At 39.8% G+C, this 18,694-nt stretch overlaps 1 long non-coding RNA gene across 2 annotated transcripts in view; it reads left to right on the forward strand.

Annotated features, from left to right (window-relative positions):
• Positions 1-2,193: 2,193 nt before the first annotated feature.
• The window catches only part of LOC150080171 (uncharacterized), a 31,837-nt gene continuing 15,336 nt past the window's right edge, over positions 2,194-18,694 (forward strand). The window contains exon 1 of one of the 2 annotated variants that reach the window (XR_016547414.1): positions 2,194-2,374. This is a non-coding gene — a long non-coding RNA (uncharacterized LOC150080171). The remainder of the gene's footprint in view (positions 2,375-18,694) is intronic. The other variant, XR_016547415.1, reaches the window with a different exon arrangement.

Raw genomic sequence — 18,694 nt, forward strand, 5'->3', positions numbered from 1 at the left:
ACTATGATGCAGTCACAAAAGAACTGGATGCAGGGAATAACTTTGATATTATATACTTGGATCTTAGAAAGGCTTTTGATACTGTTGCACATGGAAGACTACTGCACAAATTGGAGCAGTGTGGCATTGGAGGCAAATTGCTGCTATGGATAAGGGAATGGTTGAGTGGCAGAAAACAGAGAGTGGTAATCAATGGACACTGCTCAACGTGGACTAATGTTATTAGTTTTCGGCGTTTATGAATGATATTGATGATGGTATATCAAGTTTAATTTCCAAGTTTGCAGATGATACAAAGGTTGGCAGGGTTGTTAAGGACACTACTGACGCTATGCTGCTGCAACAGGATCTGGAAAGGTTGAACAGATGGGCTGAGAGGTGGCAAATGAAGTTTAACTTTGACAAATGTAAAATACTACATATGGGAAACAGTAACCACAGGGCAACGTATCAACTCTGCGGTACTACACTGACAGTGGTGGAGAATGAAAAGGATCTGGGGGTAATTGTGCAGGCAGATATGAAGTTCTCTGAGCAGTGCAGACGAGCTGCAAGAGTAGCTCATGGTGTCTTGTCAATGATATACAGGAATTTTTCTAGCAGGGATATGGAGGTGATTATTCCCTTGTATAAGGCAATGGTTAGGCCACATCTTGAGTACTGTATACAGGTCTGGAGGCCTCATTTCAAGAAGGATGTAGAGCTGCTGGAACGGGTACAGAGAAGGGCAACAAGATTAGTGAATGGAACAAAGGGGTGCTCTTACGAAGAAAGGCTTAAGTTTTGCAAATTACAGAGTCTGGAGACTAGGCACCGGCGAGGTGATCTGATAGAGGTGTATAAGGCTTTGAATGGTTTGAGCATGCTCAATGCCAATGGGATTCTTCATCTTGCTCAGAATAATCACCTCAGAGGGCATAAATTCAAATTGAGGAAGGACGGATGTCGGATAGATGTGCGGAAATTTGCCTTTCGCCAGCGGGTGGTTGGTTGGTGGAACCGACCTTCCATCACTTGTTGTTGAAGTTGATAGCCTAAACAAATTTAAGGCTCAACTGGACAGGTATTTCGAACGAACGGAGGGGTGAAATGGGAGTGGTGTGTTTTTTTTTTTTTTTGGCCGATGCTGAATAACTTGCTTTCTTGCGTCATATACCTCTACTAATGTTAATGCTAATGCATCTCCAGGTAATCTCTCTAGTTGAGCAAAGACAATTTAGTTGATTTCAATCCTTCTAAAACTCAGTCTTGTCTTATATCTTGCAAAAAGGATTCTTCTGCTCCTATGCTTATCTTTAATGACACTCCGATTTCTAGGCAAAATGATATATCTCTTTTGGGGATTACCCTGACTTCTAATCTCTTTTGGCACCAGCACATTACAAACATCGCTTCCTCTGTATCTAAAAAACTCTGTTTTCTCTTTCGCTCTCGGCGTTACTTTTCTTACAAACAGCTGTTCACTCTTTGTAAATCGCAAATCCGCCCTACCATGGAATATTGTTCCCACACCTGGGGTGGTGCCCCCAAAACTTCTCTCAGGCTTCTTTATTCCGTTCAGAAGAGGGCAGTTAGGTTAATCAATGATCAATCTCTAACAGAGTCTCTCCACTCGCTGTCTCATAGACGTACTGTTTCTGCTGCATGCCTCTTCTACAGATATTTCCATGGGCACTGTTCTTCTGAATTGGTTTCTATAATTCCCGCTCTCTCTTTCGAAACAGTCCGAACACGTGCCGCTATCAGCTAACATCCATTTACTGTCCAACTTCAAACCCACAGAACCAACTTTTCTTCTTCCTCGTTTATTCATTCAGCTGCCGTTTTCTGGAATAACCTTCTTTCATACGTATTTTCTGAAAATTACAGTCTACAGAAGTTCAAGTCCAATGTCAACAAATATCTTCTTTCGTCTTCTCAATAATAGGTTCTAATACCTCTCGTGTTTGGGGTTTACATTAAAAAAAAAAGAATAAAAAAAAAAAATATATATATATATATATATATATATACACACACACACACATATATATATATATATATATATATATATACACACACACACACACACACACACATATATATATATATATATATATATATATATATATATATATATATATATAGTGACGTCATATGACCGAGTGGCTCACGCAGTAGCAACGGTGTGTTTGCAACTGACCGTAAACACCGTGCGTTGGAATTGATTGCGTCATAGGATTTCTCTTATTGATCATACCAGTGGCCAGTCAAAATTATTCTTTGAGAATAAAGTTTTGCTATTTAGTAAAGAGAAGTCACATTTGTATTTTCCAAGTAACGAAATATACGTTATATTTTCTTCTTTGAATTGAAATTAAAATTACAGTGAGAGGTGAGTGCTACGTTTTCAGCTAAACCGTTTTCTTTTCCTTATTGGGATTTCTGTTTTACATTTTTTACTACTACAAATAAAATTGTTCGTTTTCAACATTTTCAAAAATATGTGTTTTAACATTTTCGTATTTCTAAAATCAATTTTAGTAGCCGAATTCACATTTGTAATTTTTGACTTGTGTTCTTTCAATGCTGATTTTGTACAATTTAAAACCTTTTACAAAAGTAACAATGCAAAATGGTTTGATGAAATTCTTATAAAAGTGGTTCCGTACATAAGTGCCAGTTGTCTGTCAGATTTATTTATTATCATTATTATTATTATCATCATAATCATCATAATTATAAGCCATATGGTGCAAGGAAGTCTGAGGCTTTTGCTGCATCAGCCAAAAAAAAAAAAAAAAAAAATCTGAGTTACCCTGAGAGAGAGAGAGAGAGAAAGAAAGAAAGAAAAAGAAAACAAGAGAGTAGAAGAGAATCAACAAGAAAGAGAAGAATGATGATATCCAGCTCAGGACCCTGGGTGTGCCAAGCCCATATGCACCAGATGTGAGCCCCGGGGGTAATTTAGATATAACTTTCCTTTTAGTGAGTCTAAGTTTCATCAAACGTCACTGGTAGAAAGGTTTAAAAAATCTGTGACTAATTTTTTTTGATTCCTTTTCTAGATTTTTTTTTTTTTTTTTTTTTTTTCTAAGTTGGTTTATAGACATTTATGATATTATAAAAGTTGAGTTTTGCGATCACTGTAGGCTGTCAAAGGTTTGACCTCCAAGCCCCAATATATGTAGCAAATGTTGGAATCTAGGAATTGCAGGGATCTAATTGTGACGTTTAAGGCCACAAAAGTCTCAGACTTTAATGACAATGTATATTTTCTCCCCTTCAATTCTAGAAGGTAACTGTAGCCTGGATATAATAAAATTTGCCTCTAGTATAGAGAATTTGGAAAATAAATATCTTGTATTTCTGAGGACAATTACATAATAATAATTATTATTAAATAAATAAAATTAAAATGCTTTTAGGGCTTAAGCCTCTAAAGCATTTAATTAATAAAATAAAATAAATAATTTATTAATTAAAATTTAATATTTAATTATATAAATTGGCCACTGTGGCATAAGGGGGAAGTTACTACTACAGATTAAGCTTAAGTGATAGTTAAGTGACAAACAGTGGTTATAAATAGCCACTACTCTTCATATGGACTAATCTGATGAGTGGAGATCCACAGGTGTTAGTTTTGATTTCCCATCTGTTTTTAATATTTATTAATGATATAGATATAACCTTGGGGGCTCATATCTGGTGAGTATGGGCTTGGCACACCCAGGGTCCTGAGCTGGATATCATCATTCTTCTCTTTCTTGGTGATTCCCCTTCTACTTCTGTGCCACCGTAACCAGGTGGGAAGGAGCAGCAGTGCATAGCACATGCTTCTTGATTAGACCGGGGTTCGAGCCCGTCACCATCAAATACGGAGGATGCGGAAAAGTCAGGGAATGACCACCGCATATCCCGGAGCAATATGGCCTTAGTTGCTAATGCTCCTAAAAACCAAATAACAAACAAATAACAAACCCTTCTACTTCTGAAGGAGGGGAATCACCAAGAAGGGGAATGCAGCATAAGCCTCAGGCTTCCTTGCACCATATAGCTAATAATAAAAATAATAATAATTTCGAGTTTTATGTCTAAGTCTGCTGATAATACAAAGGTTGGCACAGTTGTTAATTATAGCAATCAGGATATGCTACTTCAAGTGGATCTAGAAAAACTAAGCAGATGAACTGTAAAATGGCAAGGTTTGACAGTGATAAAAGCAAGGTACTACATTTGGGTGGCAGTAATCTTAGAATAGCATACTATTTTGGTGGTACCAAACTTAAAATAGTGGAGTATGAAAAAGATCTTGTGGTAATTGTACAGTCTGACATGAAATTCTCTCAGCATGAAAACAAGTTGCTGGAACAGCCCATGGGATTAAGTCAATGATATACAGGAACTTTGCCAGTAGGCACAAAGAGGTGATTATCCCATTGTATAAGGCAATGGTTAGGCCACATCTAGAATACTGCATACAGGTTGGAAACTTCATTTTAGAAAGGACAAAAATCTGTTGGAAAGGGTGCAGGGACAAGAAACAAGATTAGTTGTGGACACAAAGGGATATTCTTACCAAGAAAACTGGGGTTCTGTGAATTACAGACTCTGGAAACTAGACATCTGTGTGTTGACCTAAATGAAGTGTATAAGACTTTAAAAGAGTTAAGTAAACTAAATGCTGATGGTATCTTTATTCTTTCTGTGATGAACTACATAAGGGAGGCATAAATTTAAATTGGTAAAGTATAGTCTGCAGAACAGATATATGGAAATTTGCAGTCAACCAAAGAGTAATCAGTTATTATAATAAACATCCAACTAGTGTTGTGACGTGGGTGGTTTGAATAAATTTGAGGAGGGTTTGGAAAAATTGTATAATGAATGAAAAAAAAAATATATTTATCCACTCGTTTGTTGCTTTTTTTTTTTTTTTTTGTGTTGTTTGGTGATGTGTGTAAGCTGTGCTCCTTTGAATTGTACTTCCAATATTAATAATAATATTATTAATCAGTTTATTGACCTAATAAATATAGGCGCCTCCGTAGCCAGGTGGGCAGGAGCGGCAGTGCGTAGCACACGCTTCTTGATTAGACCAGAGTTCGAGCCCGTGACCACCAAATACGAAGGATGTGGAAAGGTCAGGGAATGATCACCGCATATCCTCTGAGCAATATGGCCTTAGTTGCTAATGCTCCTAAAACCCAAATAACAAACAAACAAACTACTGAAAGGATAGCTGGAAAAGGACTAGAGTATGTTCGTTAGGGGCAAAAGTGAGCGCAATATGACATTAAGAGTAGGAGATCTGCAGATTTACTTAATAAATACAGGTCAGTGTGGAAAAAAAAGTCACGAGTTAGGGTTAAACTTGAAAGTGTTTGCAATTGTGCCCAGACACGATAGGAGGGGGGGGAGTATGTGATGAGAGCCTTGTCAATCAATTCGGCCCTGGAGGGATTAGACAGAGATGAAGGTGATCCTTGCACTGCTTCTACTAGAATGAGTAGTAGCCTGGAGGACAGATGACGACAGGACCAACTGCATGAATTCAGCCTAACTAAATATCAACTCTTATACTTGTTTTCTGGCTGAGATATTTTCCTTCAAAGATTGACTCAAAATTTGAAAGTCAAATTTGACATATTTTAAGGGGCAGATATGTTAATGTGGGACACCTTCAATTCTCTCATTTTTGCCACCACTGGAAAGAGCAGAGTTTCAGCTACAAGCATCATGGTTTATCTCTTTTTTTTTTTTTTTTTTGTTATGAGAACCCCAAACACGAGAGGTATTAGAATCTATAGTACTTAGTACTGTGCTTGGTTTAGAGGTTGAAAAGATGAAAGAAGATATTTGTTGACATTGGACTTGAACTTCTGTAGATTGTAAATTTCAGGAAATACGTATGAAGGAAGGTTGTTCCAGAAAACGGCAGTTGAATGAATAAATGAGGAAGATGAAAGTTGGTTCTGTGGGTTTGAAGCTGGACAGTAAATGGATGTTGGCTGGTGGCGGCACGTGTTCGGACTGTTTTGAAAGAGAGAGCAGGAATTATAGAAGCCAATTCAGAAGAACAGTGCCCATGGAAGTATCTGTAGAAGAGGCATGCAGCAGAAACAGTACGTCTATGAGAAAGCGAGTGGAGAGACTCTGTTAGAGATGAATCATTAATTAACCTAACTGCCCTCTTCTGAATGGAATCAAGAAGCCTGAGAGAGGTTTTGGGGGCACCACCCCAGATGTGGGAACAATATTCCATGGCAGGGCGGATTTGCGATTTATACAGAGTGAGCAGCTGTTTGGAAGAAAAGTAACGCCGAGAGCGAAAGAGAAAACCAAGTTTTTTAGATGCAGAGGAAGCAATATTTGTAATGTGCTTGTGCCAAGAGAGATTAGAAGTCAGGGTAATCCCCAAAAGAGATATATCATTTTGCCTAGAAATCGGAGTGTCACTAAAGATAAGCATAGGAGCAGAAGAATCCTTTTTGCGAGATATAAGACAAGACTGAGTTTTAGAAGGGTTGAAATCAATTAAGTTGTCTTTGCCCCACTGGAGAATTACCTGAAAATCGGCATTTAAGGAATTGGCAGCAGATTTTCGAGAGCTTGAAGCTGATTGAGCAGGACAAGGTTTCTCAAAATGGAAAGTTGAATGCAATGTGCTATCATCGGCAAAACTATGGATAGGATTTCCAGTCAATGGAAGAGGTCATTGATATACAAGAGGAAAAGAGTGGGGGAAAGAACTGAACCTTGGGGGACACCGGCATTAGTGGAGAAGTTAGAAGACAGAGAGCCATCTACCATCACCCTCAGTGAGCGATCAGAGAGAAAACTGGATAACCAATTACTAAAAACAGTTGGCAAACCATAAGATGGAAGCTTGTTTAGAAGACCTTTATGCCAAACACAATCAAAAGCCTTTGAGATGTCAAGAGCAACTACTTGTGTTTCACCGAACCTTTCCATTGAATTAGTCCATAAATGGGTAACATAAGCCAGAATATCACCAGTGGATCGACACTGACCGAATCCATTCTGGCGATCGTTGATCAGACGGAAGGTTTCTAGGTAGTTTAAGAGTTGCCGGTTAATTGATTTCTCCATTACTTTAGAAAGAGTAGAAGTAATTGCAATGGGACGATAATTGGATGGGAAGGATTTGTCACCCTTTTTTAGGAACTGGCTGGATATGAGCAAATTTCCAAGCAGAAGGAAAAACACCTTTGGAATAAGAAAGTGAAAAAAGGCGGCAAAGAATAGGAGTAAGTTCAGGAGCACAGGTTTTGAGAACTAGTGGAGAAATACCATCAGGACCTGGAGCTTTCTTAGCATCAAGATTCATCAAAATCCTTCTGATATCCTTTTGACGGAAGACCACTGAAGGCATTGAATGGAGCAGGTTAGGAATGGTGGGAGGTGTTTTACCAAGATCATTAATACATGAGCTGGAAGAAAAATGGGATGCTAGCAGGTCAGCTTTATCCTTGGCTGAAGTGACAACAGAACCATCTGGTTTGGACCGAGGTGGGAGCAGAGATGGGCAAAAGTTTCGGCCAATAGCTTTGGCAAGAGACCAGAATGCTCGGCTACCATTAGGGCAAGAAGCAAGTTTTCTACTCTTAGCCTGTTCAAACTCTAGTTTGGACTGATTAATAAGTGCTTTACAATTTATGCGAGCTTTGGTGTAGGCAGAAAATGAAACTGAAGAATTAGAAACAAGCCAGTTACGATATGCAACATTCTTCTCTTGGACAGCCTTAGCACATTTGTTGGAGAACCAAGGTTTAGATAAAGGACGAGATTTTAAAGTGGAGTGTGGGATAAAGGATTCCATTCCTGCAAGAATAATTTCACTGACACGATCTGAGCAAACGTTGACATCAGAAGTTTTGAAACAGTAATCAGACCAAGGAAAAGAAGAAAAGAAGTCTCGCAAGTCATCCCATTTTGCATTCTTGTAATGCCATACAATACGAGGTTGGGAATAGCCATGAGATAAAGGTTCCATTGGAGAAGAGACAATCACCAAGTTGTGATCTGAAGTACCTAAAGGACCTCTCACTTCGACCTTGTATTTAGAAGGGTTGTTTGTGAGAAAAAGATCAAGCGTATTGGCTGTATGATTAGGATTGTCCGGTATTCTTGTAGGTAAATGAACAATCTGGGCAAGGTCATTAATAATTGCAAAAGCCTCAGCATCTCGACCAGCTGGATCAGTATGACTAATGGAAGCAAGCTGGAGTTGTGAACATTAAAATCACCAAGGAAAATTTCCTCACTGTTAGGAAAGTTGGACTGGAGAAAGTCAAGTTGCAAAGAGAGGAAGTCAAGGAGCTCCGAGTGATTAGTGGGGTTGAGAGAACGGTAGAGACAACAGATGAATTTGACACAATGAGGTAGAGAGATTTTAAGCCAGAGAAGATCAAAGTGAGGAGATTCCAAATTGCCAAGTCTCTGACAGGGAATATCAGAACGGACATATGCACAAGTACCACCTTTGAGACGAAAGGAATCATACAGCAAATAATTTGGACATCTGAGATGAGCAGTAGTTGAATCAACTGATAACTGAGATTCAGTCAGAAAAAGTACATGGGGCTTAGAAGACTGCAAGTGGAAATGGACATCTTTGAGATTGGAATTGAGACCACGTATATTTGTGAAATGAATTAGGAAGTCCTTGGGAGGTTTAGATCTTTTTGCAGATAAGCTTGCTCTATTATTTTGACAATTCATGTTGTATTCAATAGTAAGAAAAAGTGGGTGGGACATGCTGTATGAAGTAATGAAATTTTTGGATATGGCGTACATGTGGTAAGAATATACCCAGATCCTTGACATAACGTGGCCTCGAAAATGCTCCCCGCATACACACTACTCGGACTCCCTCCAGTCACTATCTGGCAGAGTATCTGGCAGTACTATCTGGTAGCTCTAGAGACTAAACATGGGTTCCACTACTTCAAGCCTCCAATAAGCAAAGTGGTGGTATTTCACCGGTTGATGAGAGTCATCTACCACCTAGTACTGCCTGGTAACATAGAGGGGCGGCGTTCCTCCATGTGGTGTGGGCGCCACACCTCGACCCCTGCTTACGTTGGTTCACACCTGGGTGGTCACCCACCATGTACTTGTGCACGGAGGTTATACCCAGGATTACTAACAGTCCCACCATCGTGAAGGTGCAAGCAGAGGATTTGGCTGTCATAGACCGTCCGGACTTCGCCGAAATTGGGTCCACTTGACTTAAGTGTCACCCGAATATCAGTTCCATCAGCGTTTTAGACTCCCAGGTAGCAAGAACAGCTTGTCTGGCATATCTGAGAGAATGTATGTGACAACCTCAAGGTCCAAGGATCTGTTTTGTGTCTTAAGGCCTTAAAATTAAGCCTAAACATAAAGTAGTTTTATGTGAAGTATTGTTATTTTGTGAGATTTTTTTGTTGCAGAAACTTCCTTAATCCTGTCTGATGTTTAGAATAATCTAGAAATAGAGTATATTCTAGAATTCTGGAATATTTTAGAAGAATACTCAAGAATTATAGAATATTCTTGAATTCCAAAAAAAACTGATGAACATTCTAGAACTCTGGAATATTCTAGAATCATACAAAATAAAGTATAAATAGAGCAGATATTTGAACCATGCTGTTATGTGTTTTATCGTCACGATGATCAGTTTGTTTATTTTGTTCCTCTATATTTTGTTTGACTGTAATAAAATTAAGGTTTCATTGCTTGCAGAAACATCCACTTATTAGTCAGCACGAAAGCCATGGAATCAGAAGATTTTGCTGGAGATAAGCTGAACTCATGCACCATCAGTCATATGGATAATTCTAAATGTCATGTGCTATCTATCGTATACATGCAAAATTGGGTTAAAATTATTTAAAGGATTTGAATTTGAAGAACAACAGCTGATAGGTCGACATTGTGAATTAAAACTAGGTGAAGAAGACAATTCGTCTACATCATGAAGCTTTGCTTTTGACAAAATTTGAATTTTTGCGGCATTCATGTTACAATCCTTTCGAGAAGAAAAATCATATGGTGGAAAAAAGTTTACAACCAATTGATTTGTCAGTGGCAGACTATCTGAAAGAACTAACAAAGGTAGACATAAAACCAGGTCAGAAGCTGTGCCCATCATGCCGAAAAGAGTCTAATAGCCGAAAAGCAGCAACAGGAACTTCAACTTTATCTGGATCAGACCACGATGACAAAATGCATGTGACTGAAAGCTTGAACACAAATTTGATGGTTATTGTTATTTCCCCTCTGAAATTTCTCGAATGGCTAAGAGAAACTCACAAGGCTCTGCCAAAAGGAAGGCAAGTCAAGTACAAGATATAATTGCCAGTAAAATTGCATCTATTGGTGGCTTGGATCCAAATGACATCATGGCGCCAAGTGCAAGTCATCAGTGTGGAAACTGCTTAGATTACAATGAGCTGCTGAAAGAATTGAAAGAAAAGTTGATGGTATCAAGTCATTCAGAAAAACTTCAAATATTAACAGCTGTGCCCATCGTGCCGAAAAGAGTCTAATAGCCTCCAGTTGTTGGTCCATAACGAAAACAATGGAAGAGTTTAGTGTCTCAGAAAGAATGGTCAAGAAAGCTAGAAAACTTAAAGCAGAAGAAGGAATCATGGCCATACCTGGAAAAAAGCATTCTGAGCAAGTAAAGTAAAAGGTGATGGCAGTTTTTGAAGATGATGAATTTAGTCAGATATGCCCTGGAAAGAAAGAAAACAACAATGGGACGACAATATAGCTTGCCTGAAGTAGTAATATCAACCATCAATGAAAAATTCCAGTCCATTACAAAGCAGTGATTCAATATCTTCACACTCACTTGCTTATTTCAAATTGGATTCCCATTTAATTCGTTGCCGGTGCGGACGTGCCTTTCTGCCGCTCTTGGAACAGAGAAGTTTTTTCTGATTTATTTTCTGCTTTATTAGTTTAAATTGACATATTAACTTATTTTCTAGAGTAGCTTTATATTCCTATTTACGGTACTTAAGTTTAAAGTAACTTAGATAGAGATTTTGTAGGTATTACTTAGTATCGGAAAGGGTATCAAATCCACGTGTTTACCGTTCATAAGGAGCCGCCATTGTTACGGGAAAATCAATCAGTAAAATCTATTAATCTTGTCAAACTTCATTGGCAATTAAATTGTACTTTTAATTTAATTGCCAATGAAGTATAACCACTTAGGTTACGTAACATAAATAATTAGTAAAAATAAATAATTAATACATAACGATACGGAAGTTATATAAAGGGATTTCATAGATAACACTCGTTACTGAAACAAATATTTCGTAGATAACACTCGTTACTGAAACAAATATTTCGTAGATAACACTCGTTACTGAAACATAAATATTTCGTAGATAACACTCGTAGATTTCATAGATAACACTCATTACTGAAACTTAAATATAGCATTATAACTGTGTTGGGATACAAGTTTAGGATTTAATTTTATACCGAAATTGAAATTTTATTGAAAGTAAATCGAAATCATGACTCAAACCAGAGCAGCAAAGCAAAAGGCTCAAGCTAATGGGAATGCTGTGGCTCAGGGGAGAACTGAGGGGGGCAGTTGCCCTCTGAATCACAGCCTTTTAAGATGCACTATTTGCTTAATGTTTGCGGAGCAGTCAGGTATGGGACATGATACTGCCATGGGGGATGTCTTTGTATGTGCGCGATGTAAGGAGTGTAAGGAAATCAGGCGACAACTCAGCGTTGTTATGGGCCTATATGAGAGCTTGAAGGACAGGGTGGATGCCCTCGAAGGATTACAAGTGAGGGGCTCATCAAGCTCTCAGCTGCCCACACCAATGCCAGAGCTTGCACTTGGTCATCGCGCAACACAACGGCAACCCCCAAGGCAGAATGCGCTGGTCCCAAAGGAACTAGTAGTTGTTGGTGACTATTGTCAGGGAAATGGGAAACATGCTTTGTAAAAAGGATAGGTGGAACAGGACCAGGGTATGTCTGCCAGGGGCAAAGGTTGATTACGTTGTAGAGCGGATATCATCTTTTAAGGGCACAAAAGGTGATATAGTTGTACACGTTGGCTCTAATGATATTAAGAGTAGGAGACCAGCGGAATTACTTAACAAGTACATGTCACTGATGAAAAAAAGCCGTGAATTAGGGTTGAATTTGAAAGTGCCTGCAATTCTGCCCAGACACGATAGGAGGGAGTATATGATGAGAGCCCTGTCGATCAATTCGGCCCTGAAAAGATTGTGCAGGGCTCAAGGGGTAGAATTTTTTTCAGCCTGGTCTGTACTTGTTAACGGGAGAGACTGCTTCTACAGGGATGGGATACACTTAAATAGAAAGGGGTGCAAGAATGTTTGCTGATGCTATCGAGGAAGTGTTAGGTGGGTCGGTAAACTGCTAGATTGGGGGGATACAAGGACTAATAGATTAACAGTAGCCACTGGCAGAGGAGAAAGTGATTCTTGCACTGCTTCTATTGGAATGAGCAGCAGCCTGGAAAATAAGATGCAGGATATTACAGAGACTGCTGGGAATCATGGGGGTACAAATAAACACATGTGTTGTGTTAGGGTGGCTAAGAGGAAGAGCAGGTGCATGTATACTTGCATGTACACCAATGCTAGGAGTTTAGTAAATAAATTTGATGAATTTGAGTTTTTGCTCAAAACATCAAAGGCAGATATTGTTGGGATTTCAGAGACGTGGTGTCACACAGATATAAGGAATGCAGAACTGGAATTTGGGGAGTACAATGTCTACAGAAAGGATAGACAGGATAAGAAGGGAGGAGGAGGGGTTATGCTATTAGTTAAGAAACACATAAAATCCAAGGTAGTGAAGCCAGTCGACATCACTGGACAGTGCAGTGTCGAGTCAGTTTGGTGTGACATAAGCATTGGGAGATCAAAATTGAGAGTAGGAGTGTGCTATAGGCCTAATGACTCTGATGAGTATAATAAGAAACTGTACAGAGAAATAGAGTGGGCCAGTAAATCAGAGAGTCTTATAATGGGGGATTTTAATTTCCCAGATATTGACTGGAATTTGGGGGCTGGTCACTCACACACTAGCAAGGCTTTTGTGGATTTATTGGATGATTGTTTTCTACATCAGCATGTTCGGGAGGCAACTAGAGAGAGTAATACTCTTGATTTGATTATCAGTAGTGATTCTTCATGCATTAAGAATCTGCAGATAAATGACCACTAGGTGGCAGTGATCACAGTGTTCTGAAGTGGGAGTTATTCAAAGAGGTAACTACCATTAGGGGTAAAGGGAAGGGGTATTGCTTTCGTAAAGGCGACTACTATGGACTGAGACAGTATTTAAATTCTATACAGTGAGATCAACTGATGATGTTACCAACAGCAAATTCAAAATGGGAAGTATTCAAAGAACTTATCTTGCAAGCTACTAGGCTTTACATACCACTAAGAAATATTGTTCAAGGTTTAGGCCTAAATGGATGTCAGATGAACTAATGAGGCATATGGCAGAGAAGAAAAATGCATGGGATACATACAAATTAATACGTGACACAGAAGCCTATGATAGATACAAGTTGATCTGTAACCAAGTTACAAAGGAGGTTAGGCAGGCAAAGGCAGATTACGAGAGATCCTTGGCAAGGGATGCGAAGAAAAACAGCAAAGAGTTCTTTACTTATGTAAACTCTAGAAGGAAGGGGATGAATCAGATTGGTCCACTTGATATCGATGGGTCAACTGTTGATGATCCTGCTCAGGTAGCTAACAAACTAAATGAATATTTTGCATCGACATTCACACATGAGGAGTTATTCAGCGAGGGGAATGCCAGAGGTGTATTCAACTCTAGCAGTAAGCTAGAGAATCTTGTAATAACTGAGAGTAAAGTGGAGGAGAAATTGTTGAAGATAAACACAAGAAAGGCACCTGGGGTGGATAGGATCTATCCAGTTATATTAAAGGAGGCAGCAAAGGAAGTAAGCAAACCCTTAGCCATAATTATGAGAGCTTCCTTGGACTCAGTGGAGGTACCCATGGACTGGAGATATGCAAATGTGACCCCAATTCACAAGGGAGGATCAAAGACTGACACAAGTAATTATAGACCTGTGAGTTTAACTTCTGTTCCCGGAAAATTAATGGAGGCACTGGTTAAAGAAGCACTGCAGGATCATCTAGACAAGACTTCAGTTATAGCTCGGACACGGCATGGTTTTGTTAAGGGGAAGTCTTGCCTGACCAATTTGATTGGATACTATGATGCAGTCACAAAAGAACTGGATGCAGGGAATAACTTTGATATTATATACTTGGATCTTAGAAAGGCTTTTGATACTGTTGCACATGGAAGACTGCTGCACAAATTGGAGCAGTGTGGCATTGGAGGCAAATTGCTGCTATGGATAAAGGGGTGGTTGAGGGGGAGAAGACAGAGAGTGGTAATCAATGGACAGTGCTCATCGTGGACTAATGTTATTAGTGGAGTCCCTCAGGGTTCAGTATTGGGTCCTTTATTTTTCTCTGTATTTATAAATGAATTGATGATGGTATATCAAGCTTAATGTCCAAGTTTGCAGATGATACGAAGGTTGGCAGGGTGGTCAAGGACACTACTGACACTATGCTGCTGCAACAGGATCTGGAAAGGTTGAGCAGATGGGCTGAGAGGTGGCAAATGAAGTTTAACATTGACAAATGTAAAGTACTACATATGGGAAACAGCAACCCCAGAGCAACGTATCAACTCTGTGGTACTACACTGACGGTAGAGAATGAAAGGGACCTGGGGGTGGTTGTGCAGGCAGATATGAAGTTCTCTGAGCAGTGCAGACGGGCTGCAAGAGTAGCTCATGGTGTGTTGTCAATGATATATAGGAATTTTTCTAGCAGGGATAAGGAGGTGATTATTCCCTTGTATAAGGCAATGGTCAGGCCACACCTAGAGTACTGTATACAGGCCTGGAGGCCTCATTTCAAGAAGGATGTAGAGCTGCTGGAATGAGTACAGAGAAGGGCAACAAGATTAGTGAATGGAACAAAGGGGTGCTCTTACGAAGAAAGGCTTAAGTTTTGCGATTACAGTGTCTAGAGACTAGGCACCAGTGAGGTGATCTGATAGAGGTGTACAAAGCCTTGAATGGTTTGAGCATGCTCAGTGCTGATGGGATTCTTCCTCTTGCTCAGAATAATCACCTGAGAGGGCATAAGTTGAAATTGAGGAAAGACAGATGTAGGATAGATGTGCGGAAATTTGCCTTTAGCCAGCGGGTGGTTGGTAGGTGGAACAGACTTCCATTCCTTGTCATGGAAGTTGATAGCCTAAGTAAGTTTAAGGCTCAGCTGGACAGGTATTTCGAATGAACAGAGGGGTGAAGTGGAAGTGGTTATTTTTTATTTATTTATTTTACTTTTTTTTTTTTTTTGGCTGATGCTGCATAAGCTTGCTTTCTTGCATCAAATGCCTCTACTAATGCTAATGCTAATTGTATTGTGTTTTAAATAAATTTTGTTGCAGTTATAACTTCTTTCAAGCTTAGAAACCAATAGAACATCATCTTTATGCTTGGAATCCTGAATAAAGACCACTTTTCAGACTTGGGAACTTGCACTAAAGAAACCCGTGCAATTTCTTTTCTTGCCATTTGCACCCCTATTGTAAAAAATACAGATCTTTTTGTGCATTGGCAATGTATCCTTTCTCCTTAAACCAAAGGGTAAAGTAATTGCGGAAAATTTCACTCTTGTAAATGCAATAGTTCTATCTTTATTTAGCCAGGTGGGCAGGAGCAGCAGTGCATAGCACACGCTTCTTGATTAGGCCGGGGTTCGAGCCCGTGCCCACCAAATACAGAGAATGCGGAAAGGTCAGGGAATGACTACCGCATATCCCCGGAGCAATATGGCCTTAGTTGCTAATGTTCCTAAAAACCAAATAACAAACAAACAAACAACAAACTGTCTTTATTTAGATGTGAAACTTCACTATCAAATAAGAATGCAAATATTATGTGGAAAATATAAAATGTTTAAGGTATTTTTTAGGCCTTAAGTAGCAAGACACAAAACTGAAAAACCATGATTCTTGTTGCTTAAAACCTGCTCTTTCAAATGGTGGAAAATGAGGGAATTGAAGGTGCAAAGTGTGTTAGTTGTCTGACAGCACCAGAAGTTTCCTCCATCTCTGCGTTGTGTACTCTGTTTGTGTAGCACAGAACTCCGTGAGGCCAGAGATTTAAAAAGTGTGTGGGGAGTGGATGGATGGATGTGTTGTGTTGTGTACCATTGTTTTTCTGACGATTTAGCCATTGGGCCCTTGTTGGGACCCACTGTTACCGCACTTGGCCCTGGGGAGGTAGGTCAGGTACCCAGTAGATTTTTTGTACTGTGGCAGGCCCTGCCACCTAGTTTCCAAAGATTTCAGTGGCAAGGGCCTATGTGAAAAAAAATCATAATAAAATAAAAAAAGGGGTTAACGTTAGAATATAAAAGGCCAAGAGAGGTTTACGTAAGCATGGTTTAAATTTGGACGTTATTAATTGATAAGTTGTGTGGGGTGTACACTGCGAATTAGACAGAGTAGGGGGAGACTGAAGGCTGGGGGCAAAAGACAGAGATAAGGGGATGATAGAGGAGGTGACCCCAGAAAGTCAGTGAGGCAGGCCCGTGCCTCACCAGGCGAAAGAAGGGGGTGGCAGGAGTGAGGAGACAGGAACCAACCTCCTCCCCCTGGCTGGGGAGGGGAATAAAAGAAAACCAGGCTAGAGTGCTCAGTTTGATTGCCAATGTGACTGTGGCAGAATAGCTGCTGGTGTCTCCAGTGTCTGGGTTTGGAGTCTTGAATGGGATCAGGTATTGGTTGATCTTGCCTGCAGATATTAGCCCAGTGGAACTTGGATGAAGGAAGTGAATTTCAGTTCAGTGGAGGTTGGCGGTTGATGCTACTGGAGAGGGGTGCCCAGAATCTGTCTCAAGTTATTGGTCTTGGTGGTTTAGGCTCCTTAATGTTCTTCGTCTGTTGAAGACATCCTGTGCAAAAGTGAAGTATTTATAATTGTCATGGGTATGAATTAGTATATGTTCTTGGTCCTTTGGTAAATTAATAATCTTTGTGATCAGAATAGATCTCAAGTCGTCATAGTCAGGACAGTCATACATTATATGGTGGTGCCTCCATAGCCAGGTGGGCAGGAGCAGCAGTGCATAGCACACGCTTCTTGATTAGACCGGGGTATGAGCCTGCGACCACCAAATATGGAGGATGTGGTAAGGTCAGGGAATGACCACTGCATATCGCCGGAGCAATATGGCCTTAGTTGCTAATGCTCCTAAAAACCAAATAACAAACAAACAAACATGCATTATATGGTGCCAAGATTTGTCGGTGTCATAGTGGCAGCATGGATCATCTGTGATGCCCAGAGAAGTTAATTTTTCTTGTTCCGACCCATGGCCTGTGAGGGGTACGTTATGTACAGGCCAGAGGAAAACCAGCTTGGGGCTTTTGGGAACGTGAACGTTACTTCAGGGATGAATTTCTTTGTAATTGCTCCCTTAATGGATGTTGTCCATCTGTCTTGCCAGGCCTGCTGCAGGTGAGCGTGAAGGCACCTTTTCTCTGTCTTGCGATTGATTGCTGGGTTGGTGGTGAATCCAGTGGTGGTAGTGGAGATTCCTTTGGACAGATGATACAACATGCTGCATCTAATTATTTCAAGATCTAGAGGGAGGACTCCAGTGAGGACTTGGAGAGCAGGAGTGCTCACTGTGCAGCAGGCTCTGGTGATGGTAAATAGTATTGCTCTTTAAATGGTGGCTAATTTCTTCTGATTTGTGACAAAGTTGCCCGGTGATACCAGACCCCTGCAGCATATGAGATGGCTGGAATAAAGACTTCCAGGGCTAGATATGTCAGTTTAGACCCCAGTCTGTGCGGGTAACCCTTGTCACCAATGCTGTGTAATTTCTTATCTTCTTTTGGATATACTGTGGGTGTGGGAGGAAGGACAGTTTTGAGTCCAGGATTACACTAAGGTGCTTAAGTTGGATGCGGTGCTTGATGGTTGTGGAATCCCACATTAAGATATTTGCCCCTAAAGATAGGTCAAATTTTGACTTTCAAATTTTGAGTCTATCTTTAAAGAAAAATATCTTAGCCAGCAAACAAGTATAAGATCTCATATTTAGTTAGGCTGAATTCATGCAGATGTTAAATGGAATGCTCAAAGAAGAAGGTACAAAAAGGTCAAAGTTATGACTTTCAAAAGCCTTTCTTAAATTTGTCGTGACAAATTTTTAGTGCTAGTTTTAGACCACATTGTAAAAAATGTGAAGGCTTTTGAGCCTGGACACCAAACATTTTGCATTCTCTGCCAAAAGTTAACTAGGTATACCAGTTTCAGAGCACTACCTCTCAATGTTGTACAACAGTAACGCTTAAAACTTTGAAAATTTTTTGTGATTTGCTTTATGTAACACAAGTGACCTCCACAAAAAAAGTGCTGGTGCCTCAAGCATACTATATATTTTGAACTGAATTTTTGCACATCTTCTTTGGAAACCGGTTTAAACATTTACACCAAGTTTCAACAAAATTGAAGATGGTCGAGCAGGGACCATCTTCAAAATTAGGCCACTTGACATGGAATCACCCAGCTCCTTGTCTCTGCTAACAAAATTCCTATATATCA

Source organism: Mastigoproctus giganteus, chromosome 9 (genome assembly GCF_048544385.1).
Source record: "Mastigoproctus giganteus isolate SK-2022 chromosome 9, ASM4854438v1, whole genome shotgun sequence".
NCBI classification, from domain to species: Eukaryota; Metazoa; Arthropoda; class Arachnida; order Uropygi; family Thelyphonidae; genus Mastigoproctus; species Mastigoproctus giganteus.